This window comes from Parasteatoda tepidariorum, chromosome 2 (assembly GCF_982258835.1).
Source record: "Parasteatoda tepidariorum strain Cologne lab strain chromosome 2, Ptep-v5.0, whole genome shotgun sequence".
Taxonomy (NCBI): domain Eukaryota; kingdom Metazoa; phylum Arthropoda; class Arachnida; order Araneae; family Theridiidae; genus Parasteatoda; species Parasteatoda tepidariorum.
Window position 1 is genome coordinate 35,956,035 of NC_141756.1, and position 24,366 is coordinate 35,980,400.

General features: G+C 34.5%; 1 protein-coding gene and 1 long non-coding RNA gene across 2 annotated transcripts in view; one reads left to right on the top strand and one right to left on the bottom strand.

The window, feature by feature from the left end:
* The first annotated feature begins 809 nt into the window (after positions 1 to 809).
* LOC107444822 (L-xylulose reductase) overlaps positions 810 to 24,366 on the top strand; it is a 100,703-nt gene continuing 77,146 nt past the window's right edge. Inside the window, exon 1 of the mRNA XM_087157208.1 lies at positions 810 to 941. The gene's annotated coding sequence lies outside the window, so the exon portion shown is untranslated. The remainder of the gene's footprint in view (positions 942 to 24,366) is intronic.
* Positions 11,246 to 21,435, bottom strand: LOC147815177 (uncharacterized). Its single transcript, XR_015431347.1, has 3 exons — positions 20,335 to 21,435; positions 18,429 to 20,259; positions 11,246 to 11,678 (listed from the first exon to the last, which is right to left on the bottom strand). It is a non-coding gene; the product is annotated as an uncharacterized LOC147815177 (long non-coding RNA).

The window sequence follows — 24,366 nt, forward strand, 5'->3', positions numbered from 1 at the left end:
TAGCTTCCATGTAGTCAATAAAATGTTTCTGTAACTTGTGATGCTACCTAAGAAATGAAAGACATTTTATCTACCTGAAAACAATACTAAGGTTCAATAAGAAGTATTATATTTTGAAAAGTGCTGTTTATCGCTGAATTACATCAAACCTGTCGTGTGCTAAATCAAGCATTTAATTTTCTTTGTAAAAAAAAGTGCAAAAGAATTCTTTTTTTACCTCACAAAAATCTTTCTTTCTTGTAACAGCTGCACAAACAATAGATATCGCGTTTAGATTGGGCCCTAATACTTGTCGAATATAGAAAGATAAGGTACTTCTTTTCTTATCGTACAGATTAAGAAGTATAATATTTGTTTCGAATTAATATGAATTGTAATGTCTGATATTTGTTTTTAATTAAAAATAAGCAGTAAATACTAAATTTAAATTCTTTTTAAGTGCATAATATACATTCTTACCATTATATCTTCCAAGTGGCAACTTTTCTTTCAATAAAGTTGCCATTGGGTTACCTGGATTAAGGAAATTTTCCGTCATTCTTGTGTGTACAACGCATGGATTAACTGAATTAACTCGAATCAAAAATTTAAACAATATATAACTTAATATATAAAAACAAAGAGAAAAACGAAAATAATTAATAAGTTTTATTAACTGCGCATAAGCTGCAAGTATATAGAACTCATAAAATAAGAAAAATTGAGAAAATATGGAAAAAAATAAAAAAATAATGACAAGAGCCATAAGATATCACGCGCATCCTTGCGCGCATCCATTTTCGGGCCCACCCAAGGTAACTAACAAATTAGACGCGCTTCAGTTTTGAAGTAAGAACGTGCCATAAGATATCACGTTATTTATGCTTCTGTTTTCATATATTGTAATCTGGCAATCTTATTACGAAAATATTATAAATCATTCTTGAAAGATTCCGGTACGCGTAAGTTCATTTAATTCGCTCCTCACTATGTTGATTTCTTTTCGTGTACTGTTCTCTAATCTCTTTACATTTTATTTTCAGTTTTTTACTTGATATATTTGTTTGTTTTTCCGTACATATTTTTTACTAAATGTATTCCAATTTCGCTTAAATTTTTTTGAGTGCTCCTGACACTGTTGTATTGATATATTTTGCTATGGCTATATTAATACAATATTAGAAAGCACTCCTTTTGCGGATATAATCGTGTGAGCTGATGAAGAGATTATATCTTTTCTTAGTTTTGTTTTCCAAATTTAATTTTTTTTTTTAAGGTATTAAAAATTATGTTTTTTTTTAAAAATACTTTTAAAAAATTATTGTTAATAATATTCTTCTCTTGTCATTATTTTTTATTTTTTTCCATGTTTTCTCAATTTTTTAGCTTATTTTATGAGTTCTATATACTTGCAGCTCATGCGCAGTTAATAAAACTTATTAATTATTTTCGTTTTTCTCTTTGTTTTTATTGTGCTATGTTATAGTGATCATATTTAAAGCAACTTTAGCGCTTGATATTATCTACTGTTACCCTACTTCCGTTTTCTTTTTGTTTCCGTTTTTAGTTCGGTTTTATTTTTATTGTGCTATATATATATATATATATATATATATATATATAATGTTTAATTTACTTTACTTGTTAATTGCTTTTAAAGTTTTGTTCGCTTTGTTACTCACCCAGTATTCGCTTTAGATTGGTTTTAGGTATTACTGTATTTAACAATGAGTATTTAACAATATAAATGATTGGTATTCTTAGATTTAAAAAAGGTTTATACTCTCGCCTTCTTGGATTTTACGTAAAATTGTAATTTATGTTTCTTTAATATTCTTTGTACTTGACAAACTCTTGATGATATAGTATTATTAGACAGCACAAAAACTTCTAAAAAAACTCAGAAAATAAAAGGGTCGCTTTATTAGATTAGGAGAAATTACGCTTGATAATTTTTAGAATTTCTATGGATTTTTCTCTAACCTTTATAGCAATAAAGTGTTACGATTCGTGTTTTTGGCTAATTGAAAGTACACGTGTGCCAGTTTTTAGATTTTTTAGGATCTAATTTTAGTACAGTTTAAACTAATGAAAACCATTTGGATGACGCTAAACAATTCTTTTAGCATCAATTACATAAAATCGGAAATATTTATCAAAAAGTTAAAAACAGCAAGTTTATTTAACTATCTATCAAAAACTATTCATTGCAGAATTGTATTGGCAAAATTTTGCTAAAAAAAGTTAATAGAGAATCTGAAATACCATACGCTTTTTATCTTAAAGAGCGATTGAGTGCCGGTCTTGTATTTTACATGTATAGAAAAATGCTACAAAAGTAATATCCCTTATCAGTAAGTATCCCTTATCAGTAAGAGTAAATATCCCTTATCAGTTTGTTTGTGAAAATTAAATAAAGAGGATTAAGAGCATATTTAGATTTTTATCTCCCAGTCTCCACCTCTGGGACTATTAAGTTTGACCAGAAGAGGAAGCCTTATCGACCTAATTTTTATCCTCCTTATGCAGTCTTGTTTTATTTCAGGCATTTTGTTTACTTTTTCATATTAACTAAATGCTTTTTCTCGTCTACTTTAACCTTAAGCTCATTAGCGTAAGTTTAAACTGAAATTGTTGAGCACACACATAAATTTATTTGCCTTGAAAATATACTAATATACATAAAAAAAGCTAATCAATGTTCTCTTAAGACACATAAAAGATTCTGCTTCCTTACATCAACCAACGAAAACTATATGTACACAATTTAGTCATTTATCGGAGAACTAATTAATATTTTGAATACTTTCGTGTTTCATTTTATTCCCAAAAAATCTAAATTCAAAGTTTTAAATTTTAAGGTGTAAGAATTTTTAAAACTCAAACTTTTTAAAAAAAACTGTGGTCTTTTAGGCAGAGGGCTTGGTTCGAAAAGTAATTTACAGTCTCCAAAGTTTAATTCTTTGAAACTTCTCCTGATCAGCATTAACGGTATCATTCTAACGCCACCAGAATTAAATTAGTTCAAGTGTTGGATCCGGCCGAGATACATGGTGTGCAAATTATTGTTTTGCAAGAAACAAAGTTGAAGTCTGACACTTACCCCAAGATTAAGGGTTATGATATCTATCGGATAGATAGACAAAATAAGAGAGGTGAAGGTTTAATGTTCCTCATCAGAGATATAAAATATCGGACAATAAATATTAGTAGTGACATCATCGGTAACTCTAATTTAGAGACACAGTGTATTAGGGTCAACTGGAGAGGCAATTACCTTAATATACTGAACATGTATCAGACTCCTGAGCTCAATAAAATACCTCTTGACCTACAAAATCTTTTCCTGTCAAGAACTATTTGTCTGGGCGACCTTAATGCCAAACATCACGTGTGGGGCTCCTCTAGTCCTAATTCTAGAGGAAATGATTTGTTAAACATGGTCGACGATAAGGGTTTTGTGTTTCTCAACGATGGTTCTCCCACTCATTTTTCATGTAGCTAAAATTCGAGGGAGGTCTTGGATGTAACTATTGTTTGTCCTGACCTCAGCCCCGCCTGTAACTGGAAAGTGCTTGAGAACATAGGAAGTGATTATCTTCCAACTCTGTTTGAACTGAATAAGATGCAACCAGCTTACATGTTCAGCAATAGGCGATGGAACTTCAAGCGTGCTGATTGGCAGGCTTTCACTGATCTCACCGAAAGTTTGGTTTGTGAGAAACCCCTTACTCATAATCTAGAAATTGACTGTCTATCCTTCAAACGAATCACTTACAACGCTGCTGGCTAGTCCATTCCAAGGGGCAAATTTAAAAGGAAGAGACCTTTCTTAACCAACAAAATGCCTGCCCTTCAGCCTTTAATTGCAGAGAGAAGACGAATCCTAAATGATCTGGACTCTGTCCATAGTGACGCCAACAAAGTCAGACTAAACAGAGTGAATGCACAATTAAAAAAGATGTACTCTCAGATCAAGAGAGACAGGTGGAATGATCTTTGTGCAGGTTTGGACTCAAGTTCATACAACAGCAAATTGTGGAAGCTGGTGAAGGGCATTAGTAAGGACCAGCCCCAATTCGAAAAGTGCAACACTATACAATCTCAAGATGGCACCTTGACTCAGAATGATGGACAGGCAGCTAACATTTTTGGAGAGCATTACCCATCAGTGAGTAGTCTGAAATTTACTGGTAAAGACGGGAATGTTAAAACTACGGCTAGCAATGTAGTTCATGGCTGTCGCAGCAATCCTCATGAGAGTCCGGCCATTTTCAGCAGATCCTTCTTAGCTCAGGAGCTTGACACTGCGATTTTAGACTCGAACCTAAATACCTCACCTGGGCCTGATGGTGCTCAAGGCCAAATGATCTGTCATCTGGGCCCACATGGAAAGCAGAGACTTCTACGCATCATAAATGACTCCTGGAGATTGGGTCGTCGTCCTCGAGATTGCAAAAAAGCAATTGTGGTCCCTATTAGAAAATCTAACAAAGATATTACTTCTGCTGAGAGTTTTAGACCCATAGCTTTGACATCCATTTCATGTAAAATTATGGAGAAAATAATTTTAAAGAGACTTACGTTTCACCTTAATTCCCACAACTTTCTACCGAAGGAGCAATATGGATTTAGAGAAGGACGCAGCACAGCCGATCAGGTGCTTTATTAGCCAAAGAATCAGAGACGCACACAACATGAAACCTACAAATCATACCATAGCTACCTTTCTAGACCTCTGTAAGGCTTTTGACAGAGTTTGGTCTCAGAAGCTGATTATCAAATTGTACGACAAATTCGGTATACGAGGTAGAGCACTGCCTTGGATCTACCTTGTTCACACTCTTTATTGCAGGAATTGAAAAAGTCATGCAATTGTTCTGAGAACTGTGAAATTGGACTCTTTGCAGATGATATTGTTCTCTGGAGTTCCGGCTCTGATATTGAAAAGGTTGAGGAGAGAGTGAATCTGGCTCTGGCAGACATGTGGAGCTTTGCTGTTAACCACAAACTGTGTTTTAACCCTTCAAAGTCTACCACTAGTTTCTTCACAACTAATAGAAAATTCGACCAGGAATCCAGCTGAATGGTCTGTTCCTGGAAGTGGAGAAACACACAAAATATTTGGACTTCATTCTAGATCCTGAGATTCTGGGAAATAGTCATCTAGAACATCTTTCTCTGAGAACTAGGAAACGCATTAATATCCTTAAATACAATTCGGGTCGTGATTGGGGTGGCGAAGCTAGTACCCTTAGAAATACATATGTCTCTCTTCTTCGACCCATTTTGGAATACGATTTTTCCATCTTTTGTAGTGCTTCAGATTCAAGCCTGCAGAAGCTTGAACGTGTTCAACTCAGTGCTGCAAGAATAATCACGGCCTTCGCAATTCCTGATCGAATGACATCGTACTTCATGAAGCTGATCTGCAGCCTTTGAGACTTAGGAGAAATGCATGTTTGGTAAAGTACTACAGTAAGCTCTCCAGTCTAGGCTCTCAGAACCGTACTTCGAAGTTTCTGGGATTATGGAGCAGTAGCCAAAGACTCAAGCGTGGTAGTCCCCTTTGATAGGTGGCTTCTGGCAACCTTATCGCCAGTTCTGTAGAACATTACAGTTTATCACAGATTATCGACCCTTCTGAGGGTCTTGAAGGGGTTCTCTTTCATGTTGACCTTCCTGTCCGGATTAGCAAACAAATCGATTTGCCTTGATACATGAAACAGCTAGCACTTGAAAGAATTAATAATGTCCCCATGGATGCTGTTCAGTTGTACACAGATGGCAATAGACTTGATGGTGACAGATCTGGCAGTGGAATTTATATCAAACTTCGGGATCAGGAAATAAAAACCAAGAGAAGAAATCCGGACTTCTGCTCAGTATTCCGAAGCGAACTTATTGCAATTCTTGAGGGTCTGAACTCCCCGTCGCTTTTGCGGTTTATTGATATCTGGGTCTTTTCGGATAGTAAACGTGCTATCCAGCACCTGGCGGATTGGCATAATGTCAGGGACAGTGTTGGTGCTGACATTCTCAGAAAACTAAAGCATTTTTCCCTTTCTCATCGGATCCACTTTCAGCGGATTTCGTCACATGTTGATATAGCTGGAAATTAGATTGCTGACAGTTTGGCCAAAGCAGGTGCTGAAGAGGCCATTACGGCTGTCGGTCCTCTTACTTACTTGGAGCATTTTTCTAAATGTAAGGCTAAGAATATGGCCATTTGGACGCATCATCAAACACATTAAAAGCATACCTCACAGAACAGACCAATCAAAGCGTCATATCATCCTTCGTGTAAACTACAGACTATCATCACAGCTTCTAAAACTGCAATTTTTCTACGCTGGCTAAAACGGTTGTATCATTAAAAGGAGACTAGCTTTACTTAGATGTCGAAAATGTCAGAAAATTGGTCATCATCAAAACTCCTGCACAGAATCACATTGCTTTTGTGAAAGTGTGGTTTTAAGAGTCACAGCATCGACAACTGTGAGGAGACAGGAGAATATTGCATAAACTGCCACTCATCGAATCAGGATTTTAACCTACAACTAGATTGTCAGCATAAGGCCTCTTCAGCTTCCTGTTCAACCTACTTACACCAACTGAAGTCACTCTCACCAGACTCACTTCAATCTTTTCAAAACTGTCTACTTCTTATTTTAAGTCCTTAAATTTTCAAGTTAGCTACTCTTTTCTTAAATTTATGCTCGATTTCTACAACAGTCTTAATTAACATCTTTATATTGCTTTTAAATTCTCTCCAGTTTTTTTTCTACAGGCACCTTTCTACTCTTATCCTTAAAGATAACTGATACTTGTATTTAAAATTTTCATATATAAAACTTTTAATTAGAAAAAAAAATTATTTACATTCCTATACTAAACTAAACTAAACTCAGTGGCGCGACAGCCCATAGAGGGCCAAGGCCTACTGTGCCCATCTCAGTTTTCTTGACCTTGGACTCTGGGTTGCAGGAGCAGATGTTCCAGTCAGTGTTCCACCCTGTGTATAATTTTTCACCCATCTTTTGACTTTATATTAAATTTCAAAGAGACATCACTTTCCCATGTTAATGGTGTTCTATTCCCCATAACAAAATGTAAACAATCTCTATGATCGCAAACACAGTTAAGTGCTTTAAATCACGCCATATCCATAATTCTTTAATCAATTAAATTTATAATCGACATTATTCATTTTAATAGCTTTTCCTATTCCATGCTGTTTTTAAGTTAATACCAGAGTCATTGTTTACAAACCTTTATTATATTGATTCTATCATACATTTGCTGTCTTAGTTCATTTTCATTTCTTTTTACATAGATTAGGGCCATTTTATTTATCTCTAAGTGTTTTTTTTCTTTTAATTATGTATTATTATATTATTGTCAATATCGTCTCCGAGAGCTTTATTTTGATTTTTCTTTGCATTTTTACAATGTTTTTTCTCAAATAACAAAGCTCAAGTTAGATTTACATTCTCATATATAGCTTAAGGTCATCCAGCAATATTTTGCATCAGCCTACCAGAAGAATTTGGATATTAACAACCAATGGAATACCCAGGTCAACTCATCAACAGTAGTACTTATTAATACTTCGGTTTGTTTACTCTCACCATTTTTAAGCACTTAGAAATTGTTTGTTAGCATAGCAATGGTCTATCCTCTCTTTATTAGTACATTTGTTGATATAACTTTTCCCGGCGTAGTACCAGTTGTTATCTACTGTTGCATCTTATCTATTTAGCAATAAATTTGATATATAGTTAACTGTCTTAAATTATCATATATGTTTCTAGTTAAATTTTCATTAGGCAACGTTTAGTACTTGTATACCATCGACAGTGTATCCATTAATGAATGATCATTCTGCTTCAACCAATCAAGTTTCCTCACTCTGCCTAGCGCCGCCTTCATTGTTTCCTGCATTCTATCAGGTTTTCAGCACATCTAATACGCATTTATCCTCCCACACCTCTTTTCTCTGGCGGTGACATACCTTATCAATGGAGCATCGGTTCTCAATTAACTTCTACTCTAGGTTTTCTCAGGGGCCAGGTTTTGACTCACCATCGCCACTCCTTTTAATTTGTATTTTTACATTAACTAGCGTTTTAAAGCCCTCTATTTACCCTTTCTGCTTACATATTGACTACCTTCTTTCATGGCTAATTCACAAGTTACAGACAATTTTCAATATCCTGCAAGATCAACAAGATCCCAACGCAGAGTTACACAAAACTTTCAAAGAGTTGACTATAATATCTCACTCACAGAAACTCCTTCCAGATCAAAAAATTCTCATCGAAACGATAATAAAACCATACAATGTCCTGATGCTAATACATCACCTTCAGTAATCATTGATCTCACTTCTGTCTATGAACATACTTCTCCGGTAACCAACGACTGCATCATCAGTGATACTCCAACTTCTACGAACAAAAATACCTCCATGTCACAGACTAAAACGGATATAGAACGCCTTCTACAAATAATAGAGAAAAACATCAACTACAGCAATCATAAGAAAATATTCCTTCCGCAAGAACCACGATCTGCTTGTATCAACGGAATTCAACAAATAAGGAAGATAACTTCGGAACAAGAAACTCATGACTTGATAAACTCTAGAAACTTCCAAACATCTTTGGACAAGAAAATTGACTACATACGAATAAAACTTGATGACTTTTCATTAAATGTTCACTCCTCAAACCCACTAAATCAAATTGAAGAGAATCTAAAGACCATCAACGCAAGACTCGAAAAATTAGAAAATGCCACCTCTATCAATGCTAATGTTCCACGAGTAATAATACCACCAAAACCAATAATAGTAAAATCACATGAAGACTGCTCCACAACTGATATTGTGGAAAGGCTGATTCAGGAAGAACCTAAACTGCCCGTGAAAAAAGTCTATAGAAGCAGCAAGATGCTAGAACTAAAGTTTCATAACAATCAACATAAAGAAACGGTCCTCTCAACCTTACAAAAGACAGGCATCCAATATCACGACAAAGACGTAAAGTTGTTCTCTCTAATTCTTCTTAACACACCTGTCACATTCACAGAAACTGAGATTATTGACTTGATAAAAATCAATGGCGATTTCGACCCTACCTATGATATCATCAAACTAACCAAAGAAATCCCACATAAAAGAGATAATTCTAAGAGACACATCATCATAAGAGTCAACAGAAAACTCTCCATCAAGCTTTTGAATCTTAATTATTTCTACGCTGGTCTACAACGTTGCACAATTAAAAAAAGACTGGTTTTATTAAGGTGCAGAAAGTGCCAGACAATAGGTCATCACCAAAACACATGTACTGAGTCATACTGTTATTGTGAGAAGTGCGGATACAAAGGTCATAATATCGAAAATTGCACAGAAAAAGAAGAATTCTGCATAAACTGTCACTCATCCTACCAAGACTCCAATTTAAATCTGGACTGTAATCACAGAACCTCCTCACCTTCCTGCCCAACTTACTTGCACGAACTAAAAGAGCTACGTCAATCCAATCAAGTCTATACACATCCCTACTAAAAAGACATATATATATATTTGTTTATTCAGATTTCTCTATATCTAGTAATACTTTCATCTCTATTAGTTTTTTTTAACGCTATTTTTTTTCTTTTTTTCTTATTAATTTATTTTTGTTCGTCGTATTTTTTTGTTCGTCTTATTTCTTTTTAAATTCCACACTTGCAGTAAAAAAAAAAAATAAAAAAAAAAATATTTTTTAAATATCATGTTATATAGGCTGGAGTGGAGCTGGATTAGCGGCCAAGTCTTGGGCTATATGGTTAAGGGTTTTTCATAACCTAGGTACATGCCCAGGGCTTGGAGGAAAGGAAAAAAAGTCAGGTGGTCAGCCGAACGCGGAACCCCCAGTGTTTAGTTCCCAAGCATGCTTGGTACTCATTTATCGACCCACTGAAGCGATGAAAGGCTGAGTCAACCTTTCCCGGCCCGAGGATCGAGCCAGGGACCTGTGGCACGACAGCGCGAAGTGCTACCGCTCTGCTGCCCAAGACAAAAAAATCAAGATGGCTTTCCATTGAAGAACCAACTTAAATATGATTGTAACCTACTTGAATTACCATCAAAAACCATCATACAGCTTGATGGGACCACCAAACCTTCTCAAGGTAGGAATTGGCCCCTTTCAAGATGGACCAACATAGCATTCCCATCATGTCATGATGGATTTTTGTGATGGGCCAACATAGCGTTCCCATCATGGCATGATGTATTTTTATAATGGGCCAGCATGGCATGCAGTATTTTTATAATGGGCCAGCATAGTATTCGTATCATGGTGCAATGGTTTTTTATGTTGGGCCAACGTGGCATACCCATTATAGTATGCTGGATATTTATAATGGGCCAACATAGCATGCCCATCATAGTATAATGGATTTTTAGAGGGGCTAAGGAAAACCCTAATAACAAAAACAGTTGTACACTTGTTCAGTGAAATTTATTACTCTCTTGATGATATTTTATAATGATCTTAGTAGACAATTATATTAAAAAAAACACAAATAATCTCATTTTTTAAGTCACATACAATTTAAAACTCAAAGTTAATACTTTTTATAATTTTTTTTGCTCGCACACACAGAAAGGAAATTACATTGTTTATTTTTTTAGTTTTAGATTAATATCATTATACTTTTTTTTAAGAAGCAGTGTGTGTGTGTGATTAATCCCCTCACTGTCCAGCGGTAGCTAGACATTATCAATAAGTCCATACACTCTCAAAAGATCCAGGGCAAGCAAAGGGTCCGTTGCCAAAGTCTCCTTTTGGAAGACAAGCCAGAATGTGCTCCGGGGAAGCACTTTCCACTCCGCACTTTGCACAAACCGGGAAAACCCTGTTGCCATTGCAAAAGAAACCACTCCTCAGGTGGCCGCTGGCAAATCTCGACAGCGCCGTCTGGTCGGCTCTATCGCAGGAAAGGCCAATGGAGCCCCCAGGACATCTCCGCCAATACCAATCATGGGATGGAGGGACCCTCCAAGACTTTAAGTCATTGTTTTTCCTGATGGAGTAAAGCTCGTCAAAAGTCAATGAGGCAACTGAATATAATGACTCAACCGAGCCCTGTTTTGCCAAGTCGTCAGTGACCTCATTGCCGTAAATCCCCACATGCGAAGGAATTTGTGGGGTTGTTTGGTATCTTTGTTAGAGTCCCCACTTAAACTCTAAGAAGAAATCTAACTCTAGGAAAGCGTTCCACATGAAAATGTTTCCGAGAACGGGTTATAGGTTTCTTCATAAATAACACTAAGTTTAAATAAATAACTATCTTTATTAACATTTAGGAAACTTGTAAATTTAACTAAAGCATTTTAACATATATAAAACTTAACCACTTTAACATTGAGGCAGCATAGAAAAAAACTGCGAAAAGGTAACCGGCGAGAACATGCCGGATTGCTATCTAGAACCGACGGGGAGAGAGCAAGCTGAGAGGATGCGGCCAAGTTATATCCAAAACATACTGTGCGCATTTTGCTGATTTCGCCCTTCACGCATATCTCCATTCAGGTATGAGGTTTACGTCAATTACCGACTGCAAGCTACGTAGTCCAACGTTAGAGATTCGTAGTTCGGACTTCGCATTTCAGACCGCAACGCCACAGGTACTCCCCCTCCAGTCTGAAAGACGAAAAAAAAAACAATTACAACAATGTAACAGTAAACATGTATGCAGTTATAACCATAAAATTGTGCATGCAAACATAACACGATATACAAGCATTAAGGTAATAAAAAATGGACAGTGCGTTTTGAACGAAGTTCTCTTGCATTGTCAACTCCACTCAAAATGTAAGCTGGTTTTAGGCGGTTAATTTCTACGTTAACCTCTTTATCTTTAATTTTGAGCTTATAAAATTTTTCATTACGCTGTATTACTTCATAAGGTCCATCGTATGGTTGCTGTAAGGGCTTGTGCACGCAGTCTTGTCTAACAAAAACATGACTTGTCGATAATAAATCCTTATGCACAAAAATGTCTTTGTGGCAGTGGCGAGATGTTGGAGCAGGACGCAATCTGTTCATATAATCCCGTAAAACCTTTAGGAAATCATGATACTGTGGTAAATCAGTTGTATGACGTCTAAAAAATTCTCCAGGCAGTCTTAAAGAACAGCCGTAAGCAAACTCTGCTACTGAAACGCCGATATCAGGCTTCAAACTGGAACGAATGCCCAAAAGAATTACTGGTAGAACTTCACTCCAGCGGTCAGTAGAGTGACATTTGATACCGTTCTTGAGTTGCCGGTGAAATCGCTCTACGATTCCGTTTTTTTGCGGGATCGTATGCTGTTGTCCGTCTCTTTTCGCACTCAAGAAATCGAGCCAATTCTTGGAACTGATTGCCTTCGAACTGTGTGCCTTGATCGGACACTATTACATCTGGTACTCCGAAGCGAGCTATCCACCCAGAAAAGAAATTCTCAGACACTGTATTTACTGTCTGGTCTGGCATTGGAAATGCTTCTGGCCATCGACTATATCTGTCAACACATGTCAGACAATACCTGTATCCTTTAGATGGAGGTAATGGACCTACTATATCTATGTGGACATGGCTGAAACGACATCGTGGAAGTGGATAAATACCTGGTTCAGATTTTGTGTGTCGTTGAACCTTAGACTTCTGACACTGCAAGCAGGATTTTGTCCACTCCGAGACGTCTTTTTTTTAAGGAATGCCAGACAAATCTTTGTCGGATCAAGTCAACAGTTGCCTGCACTCCTGGATAAGATAAGTTATGAAGATTTTCGAAAACTACTTTTCGAAATGCTTGAGGTACGTAAGGGCGTACCTTGCCAGTGGACGTGTCACATCATAGTTCTAAACCATCTGGCGTGAATACGATAGGTTTGAGCTTCAAAACCTTTGATCGTCTAGCCTCATGCAACTCATCTCCAGAAGACTGTGCACGTGCCATTTCCTCATAATTAATATTATCAGATATATGAATTTCAGAAATTCTGGAAAGTGTGTCTGCCACTAAATTTTCGTTTCCCGAAATGAAACGTATATCTGTAGTAAATTGAGAAATGTATTCGAGGTGTCTTACTTGTCGAGGCGAGTTATTACCTTTATTTTTACAAAACGCGTACGGCAATGGCTTGTGATCAGTATAAACGCAAAATTTTCGTCCTTCTAACATATGCTTAAAATGCCTTACAGAGCTATAAATTGCAAGTAACTCACGATCATATGTACTATAGTTACGTTCCGTAGTTGTAAGTTTGGGTGAAAAAAAAGCTAATGGTTGTACAATATCGTTATCAATCTGTTGCAAAACTGCTCCAATGCCAATATCTGAAGCGTCTACCATTAATGTAATGTCCGCATTCACTGTCGGATGCGCTAATGTTAACGCATTCGCAACGGATTCTTTACAAGCGTCGAAAGCTTTAATGTTTGCCTCTGACCAAGTGATCGGAGTTTTATCCTTTTTCTTCTTAGTTTTACAAAGATCGTGTAGGGGGGCCTGAATAGTAGCAGCGTTTTTTAAAAATCTATGATAGAAATTTAATATAGCTAAGAAACGGCGCAATTCCTCAACAATCTTTGGCAAGGGAAAATTTTGAATAACAGTCACTTTATCAGGTAGAGGTGAAATACCTTGAGCATTAACAAGAAATCCCAAGAATTGTAACTCCTTTTGGCCGAACACGCATTTTTCGACGTTTAAAATAATACCTAACGAGTTCAACCGCTCGAAAATTTGTTCCAATTGCATCATATGCTCACTTTCAGTTGCGGAAGCGACTAACACGTCATCTAAATATGCGTAACAAAAATCTAATACGCGTAGAATTTGATCAATAAACCTTTGAAAAGTTTGCGCTGCGTTTGATAATCCAAAACACATGCAATTGTATTCGTAAAGACCAAAAGGTGTTATTACCGCACTTTTAGATTTTGAATCCGCGTCTAATGGGATCTGGTGGTAAGCTTTTACCAGGTCAATTCTTGAGAATATAGTTTTACCAGCTAAGCCAGATGAAAAATCCTGAATATGCGGTATGGGATAACGATCCTCTTAAGTGACCGAATTTAACTTTTGATAGTCACCGCATACCCGCCATTCATCATTCTTTTTTTTAACTAAATGAATGGGACTAGACCATGGGCTATTCGAAGGAGGAACTATACCCTGTTCTATAAGAATGTCAAACTCTTTTTTAGCTGCTTTAAGTTTGTCTGGGGCTAACCATCGAGCCTTTGCACAAACCGGTGGAACTTTTGTAATGATAGAATGAGTAACATTGTGCTTTTTAGGACTCTTTAGAAAAGATTGATTTGTAATACCGGGAAATTTTGACAAAAGCCTATGATACTCAGTATTTCCGCAAATCGTAGTTAAACCTAACGATTTTCCGCGAACCCGTTTACCCTTAGCTGAAAATCTCGAAGTACTATCAACCAATTTGCGATTTTTTATGTCAACCAATAAACCAAAAAATTCTAAAAAATCTGCACCCAAGATAGGTCGCACTACATCAGCAATAACAAACTTCCATTTGAATTGCCTTTTAAAACCAAAATCTAACGCTAAGCTACGAAAACCGTATGTGTTTATATTTGTTCCGTTCGCAGCGTAGATTGCTATCTCCGTAGTCGGTTGTTTATGAATGTGTGGGTCGCGTGGAAAAACTGAAATTGACGCGCCAGTATCAACTAGAAAATTAAAACCTAATTTTCGGTCAATTATGTGGAGGCGACTGAACTGTAACCCACTATCTGTCGTCACCGAAACAGCAGCGGAATTCAGTTTTCCGAGTATGAACATTTACCGACACATTTTTTAGCATTTTTACCAAATTTAAAATGGTACCAACAATATTGCTTTTCCGAAGTTCTATTGACATTATTCGAATTCGAACGAGGCCTTGAACCGGACCGTTGACGAAATTGACTTCCATTGTAAATTTTTTGTCGAAAAGTCAATTTTTCAACTTTTTCGGAAAGTTCAGAAATTTGAGATTGTAACCCTTTTAAATCCACGGAAGAAATATTATGTTCTGTACTTGAAGTACCGAAACAAGAAACTTCGTTTATTTTATCCGCGATTTGAGCCAAATAATCAAGTTTGTCTTTACTAATTGATAATATTTGCTGAATATTAATAGGGGAGTCGCTGAATAAATAATGTTTTTAAAACATGGTCATATATTTGACTACCAGCTAACGATCTCATTTCATGTAATAGTTGTGTTGGTTTTTTCTCACCTAAATACAATTCTTGTAACAAAGTCCTCAATCGCGAACTTTCGGACTGTGTAAAACGTTTTACAATACGTTCCTTAAGAACCGTGTATGGATTATTTGTAGGTGGAACCTCAACGATATCTTTTACGTAGGAAAGAACTTCCGTATCTAACGCTGCAACGACGCAGTGGAATTTTGTTAATTCTTTTTCAATTCCCGACATCACAAAATTTGATTCTACTTGAAGAAACCATAAATTTATTTCGGTTTTCCAAACGGGGGGAGCTCGAAATGCAACTCTGGCTATTTCGTTTTCAGCCATTATACTATCAAGTTAACCATTTAAATGCCTTTGAAAATGTATTAAAAACTAGTACATTATTCAACAAAAATTATGAATAGTTTACGAAAGCATTAATTCAATTTTACATTGTACTTTATGAATTCAACTCAAATTGTTTACAAGTCCATGAGAATTTAATTAAATTCAATACGTTAAAATTTAAATAGCACTAGTGTATAGAAACATTAAAACCTATAAAAATGGCACATGCACAGCTCTGAAAAAGAGAAACATTAACCAGGAAGTAACTACTCACTGCGTACCAGGTAGGCCAGCCACGTTCAATAAAAATAGTAATCCATAATTACACATATTCTTTGATTCAGAAGGGTGTCACTATTTCTAAGTCCGGGTCACCACTTGTGGGGTTGTTTGGTATCGTTGTTAGAGTCCCCACTTAAACTCTAAAAAGAAATATAACTCTAGGAAAGCGTTCCACATGAAAATGTTTCCGAGAACGGGTTATAGGTTTCTTCATAAATAACACTAAGTTTAAATAAATAACTATCTTTATTAACATTTAGGAAACTTGTAAATTTAACTAAAACATTTTAACATATATAAAACTTAACCACTTTAACATTGAGGCAGCATAGAAAAAAACTGCGAAAAGGTAAATGGCGAGAACATGCCGGATTGCAAGCTAGAACCGACGGGGAGAGAGCAAGCTGTGAGGATGCGGCCAAGTTATATCCAAAACATACTATGCGCATTTTGCTGATTTCGCCCTTTACGCATATCTCCATTCAGGTATGAGGTTTACGTCAATTACCGGCTGCAAGCTACGTAGTCCAACGTTAGAGATTCGTAATTCGGACTTCGCATTTCAGACCGCAACGCCACAAATTCATTGGAGGTGCACTTCGTGAACCACAGCAATCTGTTTAAGTAATTTCAAAATAGCGATGCTAGTGCGGTCACCAACATTGAACCAGTCCTTCAAGTGCTGCAATGAGCTCTTACTATCAGTCAAAATTCATACCGCTCAATAATTCGTATCTTTCAAAATGGCCTCAAGACCATACATGGCAACGTTACTTTTAAAAAGTAACGAGTAAAAGTACAAGTAATTTTAAAAAAAGTAACGAGTAAAAAGTAAAAAGTTCTTATTTTAAAAAGGAACGAGTAAAAAGTACAAGTAAAAGTACAAGTACTAAACAAATAAAGTAATGATTTAAAAGTACATTTCCAGGAAATCGAAAATTCAAAGTAACCTAAAATTTTACTGAATAATATTCTTACGTTCTTTAATGTTTTTGCAAAATTGTTGTTATTTATTTAATTATTTTTGATTTTGAAAGCTATGGACATTAATTTATTTTTAAATTCGGAAGAATTTTATAATATAATTTTATAATATAATCGTATAATATAATTTTAAAATCAAATATAATTTTAATATCAAACTTTTTATGGATTTGCACGAAAAAGAAATTCTTTCTATTGATTTTAATTTTTAGTTTATTATTTGTATTTATTTAAATTACCATTGATTTGAAATTGTTTTACTCTATAGAAACGCGTTTTGAAAGCACAAACATAAACAAAGCAAACACGGTGTTTCATATAGCTTTGTGATCTTGAGCTAGTAAAAAATAATTGCATGTGCAGTATAAGTTGAAACAGAATAGTCTACAATTTTATATATAACAATGGCTAATGCTGAAGTCATGCGAGAAAATCATTTTCCGAACATTTCTGCCTCACGGAATAATTAAAATTTGTTAACGAATTTTAGTATCAGCGGCTAAATTAATACCTTCGAGTTTTCAAGAGTTAAAATAGTAATTATAATAGTTTTCAATAGCACAAATAGTTCTGAAGTTCTTAGAGATTTAACTGGGCTTTGTTTGACAAGGTCGGGCATAAACATAATTTTAGTGAAAAATGTACTAGGTAAAAATGTATTTAGTAAAAAATGTATTAAGACAAAAATGTATTATTAGTGAAGAAAATTGAAAAACATAAAAACAAAATCCAACATTTTTTATTTAAAATGTATGGAATAATTGCATAAAACTCGAAAATGACTGAAAATAACTTGCTAATTAATATTTTTATTCATTTTACAAAATTAATGCATTTCGAAAGTGGTGTCACTGAGTCTGCTGCGAGAATTTCTTAGAACGTGCTTAGCCACGCTGAATAAGCGCTCCACGGGAGCACTAGAAGGTACAGCAGTATTATATTTCACGTATAATTCTTTTACGATTGGATATCGATTCAAAATTGATATGCTTTCCGTTTCGACATTTGAGCTCATGTATGCCATAAATTCTTCTATCGTTGGTGATTGGCATGATGTTTTCAGCTTTAGAAAATTAAGATTCCCTGGGGTTTTTTTCTGTTACTTTATTAGTTATAGCAGGGTGTTCAGCTTGGACAATTCTTTCCAATTTTTTTTGTAGCCTCCTCCCTAGCTTTTTCTTCAAACCAATTAAATTTAATGCATAGTACCAGACTGCAGCAAACAATAAATCGTCCTGCGATTTCACATCGCGAAACCTTTCGCAGTTCAAAAGAGCCGTCTTTTCCCTTTCAGGAATGACAATTTTAAAAGGTCAAGGTGTTTGAACACGAAGTTAGCTGTGAATGCATATATATTGCGCATTAATTTTAAAAATTAAAAAAACATAAGCATTTTTTAAAAAAATATTTATTTTTTATTTTTTTCTTATTTTTAGAAAGCTTACCGAGTTTTAAAAGAAAGTAACGATTTCATTCGACATTTCCGTTACAAATACTTGCACTTTTTCCCTGAAAGAGTACCGAAAGTACAAGTAAAAGTACTAAATTTAAAAAGTAACGAAGTACAAGTAAAAGTACGTACTTTTTAGTTGTACCGGCGGTACAAGTAACGAAAGTAAAAGTACTGCCATATATGGAAATAACACCACGAAGGCTTTGCAAAAGTCCTGGAAAAATACAAGCAATACATAAAATCTAACCAGAAGAGAAATTTCGTACATAATCTTGAAAATATAATACAAAAATGAAAAACCGAAAACTCACGTTAAATTGGTCAATCAGCAATTTTCTGAAACACACTCAATGTAAAAGACACATTTGAAATAAAAGAAAACAACGCCCTCTATTAAAATGCGCAGTAGAAGAAAAAAATGATAGGGAAGGTTAAGTATTGCGAAACAGATTAATATAATGCTTAACTGGGGCTGCTCAGTTAAGACTTTAATTTCGCCCTGTTTTTCTCAATTGTTTAGAGTTAAAAAAATTAAACAGAAAAGGTTTTGTTCTATGGCTTCCGGAGCTGGTACCCCCTGAAGATGTCGGCTTCGGTGGCCATATTTTTATTTCCATTGTTTTTCTTTTTTCTTTATTGCTTCAATTATTCTTTCTTTTGAAAATTTCTGCTGCCTTGCGCGTTTCTTTCAAAGAAAGTTCTGTTATTATACTCGTAGAATTAAATATTTTGTATTCTTTTACTTATTTTACAAGTCGCCTCTGTTTTTTTCTAGCAAATTCAAATTTGCAATAAAAAACAGGGGTATAATTTTAAGATTCTGAAGTTGACCCCACTCTACCTCCGGGGTAGAGATTGGGAGGACGTTCTGTGCATTTGAATTCCTCATTTTAAATGATTTTAACGAGTGTCTTTTTAAATTTTTGAGTCGATGTGTATTTCTTGTGGTATTTTATCGTTTCCATATTTTTTTTTTTTTTGTACCTTGTCTTTACTCAACTACCTCAACACATTTTATTGCTAAATTAACTATTATTTAAACAGTGAAAGAACACGAACAAGCATTGTTGCTTCCTTTTTTCAACCAGAATTCGTTTTTGTTTAAAATGTCAGAATAAGTTGTATCAGTATTCGTATGCTTTAACAATGTAACCATGTATTTTAATAATGATATAGACAATATTTGTTTTTAAATCTTAACGGCTCTTTCATTTAGTCATCGGATTTCTTGATAGTAATCGACAATGAAGTTCGCAAGAAAATTGTAAGTGATTTTCTTTTACTGATAGTTTTAATTATGTTAGTTTTTTGTTGTTGTAATTACATGATTTTTCTTCACAGCATACTATTAAAAATATTTGAATGTAATATAAGCAACTTCACTCTTTCGATCTTGAGGTCAAGGTATTAGGACTTAGTTCATTTTTATATTGTTCTACGAGTATATTCCTTAATTTTATATATATATTTTTTTTAACTGCGAAATCTAGCGTTCTACTAATAACGTTGTTCAAAAATAGAGACCCGCTCAATTGATGGCAACATACAAAATAAGTAAAACGGCTTTTATCTACTTGTTATTTTCAAAATATTATTATATGTAGTTTCTTGCATCTAAAAATTGTTATGTAGTACAAATTAAGTCTCTTAATGACTAATTCAGTACTTTTAACTGAAAAGAAAAAAAGCTGTCATTTTGTTTAATTATAGCTTGTGTGTCCAACAATTAGATCAATCGATCATTAGCCGAATGTTATAACATTTAATATTAAAGAAACATGTATAGATCAGTGTATCTAACCCGCCATTGATTTCCTTCGTGCCCAATTCATAGTTATGGAACGCAAATGTCAATATCAGTATATATAACATTTCTGAAAAACTTGCAATTGTATCGCTCAGCTTTGCATTAAACGTATCTTGAATTTATACATGGCCTTATCCAAACAATGTGGATTTCCTAAAAAATTAAGAAATTTAAATTTTTGCATTACAACATTTGCAGTTACATATATAGTTTAACTTTTATACTTACTCGGGAAGTATGAAAGTAAAGACATACGCATTTAATCATTTCCATCTAGTGAACTCACCGAATTTCCTGAACCTCCCAAGTCCGGCTCCCCAGTCAAACGACCCAGCTAGGCCACCACCGTGGTGTTAATCTAAAATCCAAAAAATGCATAACTTTTTGCCATGACAACTGGCCCAAAAGTGCACATCCAATTAATTATTTTACAACGAAGTCTAAAACAAAATAGTAGATATCACAAATTAATGCTCCAACAGAACGAGTGTTTTATAATACGACCATCGACCTCATTTATGTTGCCTCAACAACACTGTTTTATAATGGGCTTCATTAAAATTTTCCAAACACTCCGTTGTCTTATAGTGGGCTAAAATCACATATCATAGTAACAATTGCAAATAGTTCCACTAAGTACAGTTGTCTTCGTCATATGGCAGACATCGGATCTGAGGTAATGAAATACTAATTACATAGTAAACAGAGTTTAAAATAATAGGAAAAAATTTGATATCAGATAAGAAAACAGATCATAAATTGGATAATTAATAATAAAATTTTAGGATTCCCAAGTCAAAATTCATGCTAGTATCAGCAACCATAACAGGCTCGTTTTTTGCTATACCTTGCTATGTCGGCAAGGTATTCAAGCTATTATATACTGCACATTGCTAGCTAGCATCAAATTCTGCATATCGAGTTACCATAGCAATAGCACGATAAGTTATATACAAGTATCTTATCAAAACTTATCTCCGTCCAACCCCCGTCAAGTAGCATTCGGGTACATACAAGTATCTTATGCTAATTTGCTGTTAATGCTTCTTCCAAGGCTTGGAGACCCATTAACGTGCTATTGTATGCTTTTTAATGCTTGCCACTGTAATATGTTTTGTAAGCAGCTTAGGCGGATATAGCATAACGCTCTATGCGTCAGTATGAATTGCTAATTTGTTGGACACGATTTTCCAAACATGAGTGGATAGGTACTTTAATGAATAATTGCGTCGTGTTAATACTTCTTAATTTAATAGGCTATGAAGACATTTTAAACAGGAACGGCATAATGTGCTAGTAAGAGGTCCTTACGTGCTACAAATAACTTGATTGCGAATAATATTAGATTTAATGTAATATTAGATTTAATGTAATATTAGATTTAATGTAATATTAGATTTAATGTAATATTAGATTATATTCAATGTAACATTTCGACTTCTGAACTTTTTGTCCATTTCATTACTTAAAGACTGGGACGACTTTTTTGGGAAGGAACACCTTATATTATTAATAAATAAAGATTTATTTGTGAAAGAAAACAGTAAGTTCTTCATGAAATATCCTTTCTCGTCAATGCAATTTTATACCAGAAAAGTTGGTGTTTTCTTTACTAGAGAGCGCTGCATTTTCTCTTTACCACCTATATTTCAGAGTTATTATCCGCTGTATTTTGAGACTATTTAGCTCAACTTGTTTGGTGCAACAACAGGTGTTTGAGAAGTAATAAAACTTTAAAAATTAGAATAAAATCTACGCTTTAAAAACACTGATTACCTTATCAACAATATACAAATTTCGAAACTTAAATCTAAATAAAAATTTGAAAAATGTACTTTTTCTAGCTATACTCTAACTAAATACTAACTTTTGCGTATGTAAGAACACAAGAAAAACAAATATTAATAATTAAGTCAATCAAAGCCAAATCGGCATTTCCAAAAAAGCGAGTTCTTTTTAAATATATTTTTTTATTGGAAGCAAATTTATCTGTTTGGAAATATCCTCTCCACACAATCAGCTGCAGTAACTGAAACTCGTGCAGGTAAGGTGATGTGGATATGGAATCTATAGTTTATTGAAAATTAATTCGAATCACGAACTATAGACTTTTAAAAAAATTTTAAACTATTGAATTGCAACTTTAAGTTCTTCACGTTTGGTTAGGATGCCATATTATATTGGTTCTGATGTAATCGACAGCTACTAGAATAAACGTCGTTTCAAAGGTATTTATAATTTAATAGCTTTTTTTTATAAAACTAAATAAGTTTAGTAATTTATAGCTACATGAAATATAAATAAGTTCGGGTACCCGGAACTCGTCGAAAATTTTGATCTTTTGGTGATGCTTCTGTATAATGCATCCGGTTTGCACCGAAAACCGAGCAGAAAAGTATCCTTAGCTGGTTTCGCTCCCTGCTGGCACCGACCACAAAGCTGTCAAAAGGGATCGTGTACAGAATATGCGAAAAATTCGCCTAAGCAAAAGTAGAGATGCGATTGTAAATCTGATTGGTGGAATGTATTTACTTGCAAAAATTTCGGCAGTTAGTGTTTCGTTCTCATCTCCGAATTTATTCCTTTTGTGTTTTTTTTAAATTCAGTTTGAATGAACTTTAAATATTCTCAGTGGTCGTACAGAGACTTGGGGTTAGAATGCTTTTGCCATCGGTCTAACAGTGGGACTTTCTCGTGGCTTTCCTCTGCATGCTATGCTAGGACGAGTTTTTTAAAAAAAAGTTGTCAAAAACCAGAGGAAATCGGCAATAAGAAAGGCAAGTTAGTCCCAATGCTTGATCTAGAAGTTCACTTGTCTTCGTGGCTTTCCTCTGCATGCTATGCTAGGACGAGTTTTTAAAAAAAAGTTGTCAAAAACCAGAGGAAATCGGCAATAAGAAAGGCAAGTTAGTCCCAATGCTTGATCTAGAAGTTCACTTGTCTTCGTGGCTGGATTCAAAATCAGAAGACTGCAGAGTTGAACATTGACAGTAATAAACACAAAAATGGGTGGGTCTTTAACACCTTTCATAATGCAAAATAAAACAATAATATCTAAGAACATTTTGCAAGTCAAATCGGGGTTCGTCCTTTTTCGGAAAATTTTAATCTACGGTAAAAAAAAAGACAAAAAAACAGGGGCTTATTTTTAAGATATTGAAGTTGACTCCACTTAACCACCCCCCGGGGAGGGAGGAGATTTAAAGGATAAGCTCTGTAATTGAATTCCTCATTTGATATGATATTACGAGTGTATTTTTCGATTTTTGTGTCGATGTATTCTCGCGGTATTTGACCGTTTCCATACCTTTTCTTTTTTTTTTATCTTGTCTTTAATCGACTAACTCAAACCATTTTTATATTAAATTAACTATTAAATAAACAATGTAAAAAACAATTATACACATTGTTGCTAACACGACAAAATTTATTCTTACATGAAATATCGAAACAAGCTGCAACATTTTTCGTATGCTTTAACAATGTAAACTTTTATTTTAACAATATGCCATAAGCAATTGTTACTTCGATTGATTAAATGCTTTGTTATTTCTTCTTAAAAAAATTCTTGACTGAAGGCAACATTGAAGTTCGCATGAAAATTGCAAGTAGTTTTATTTTAATGATATTTTTATTTATTTTCGTTTTCCTTTTTTGTAAATTAAGCGTCTTTTCTTCACAGCTTATTAATAAAAGTCATTTAATAGAATAAAGAAAACTTAACCTCTACGGCCTTGGTGTCCCAGTATTAGAACACATTTTTAAATTGCACTTTATTCCTTACTTGAAAGATTTTTTCTTCAATTTATTTCGCAGTGCATATTAAGACTCTTTATAACCAATTAAGTGCTTTTAGCTGAGAAAAGTTCACATTTTGCTTAATTATTTGCAGTATGCCAGTATGTCCTATAATTAGTTCACTTATAAATTAGTTCGATCACGGGCCGAAAGTTATAATAGTATTTCATATTAAAAAAAACTTATATATAAGGTAATTGAACTAACCAGTCATTGATTTTTATATGCCCAATTCCTATAGTTATGGGCTAGTAGGGTCGATATCATTATACATAACATTTCTGAAAAACGTGCAATTCTATCGCTCAGTATTTCATTAAATGTATCCTGCATTTTTGCATGGCTTTAACCAAACAACATTGATTTAAAAAGAAATAAAATTAAATAAGAAATGCAAATTTTTACAATACAGTATTTGCAGTTACTGATATAAATTGACTAGTTTTATTCGTACCATGAAAA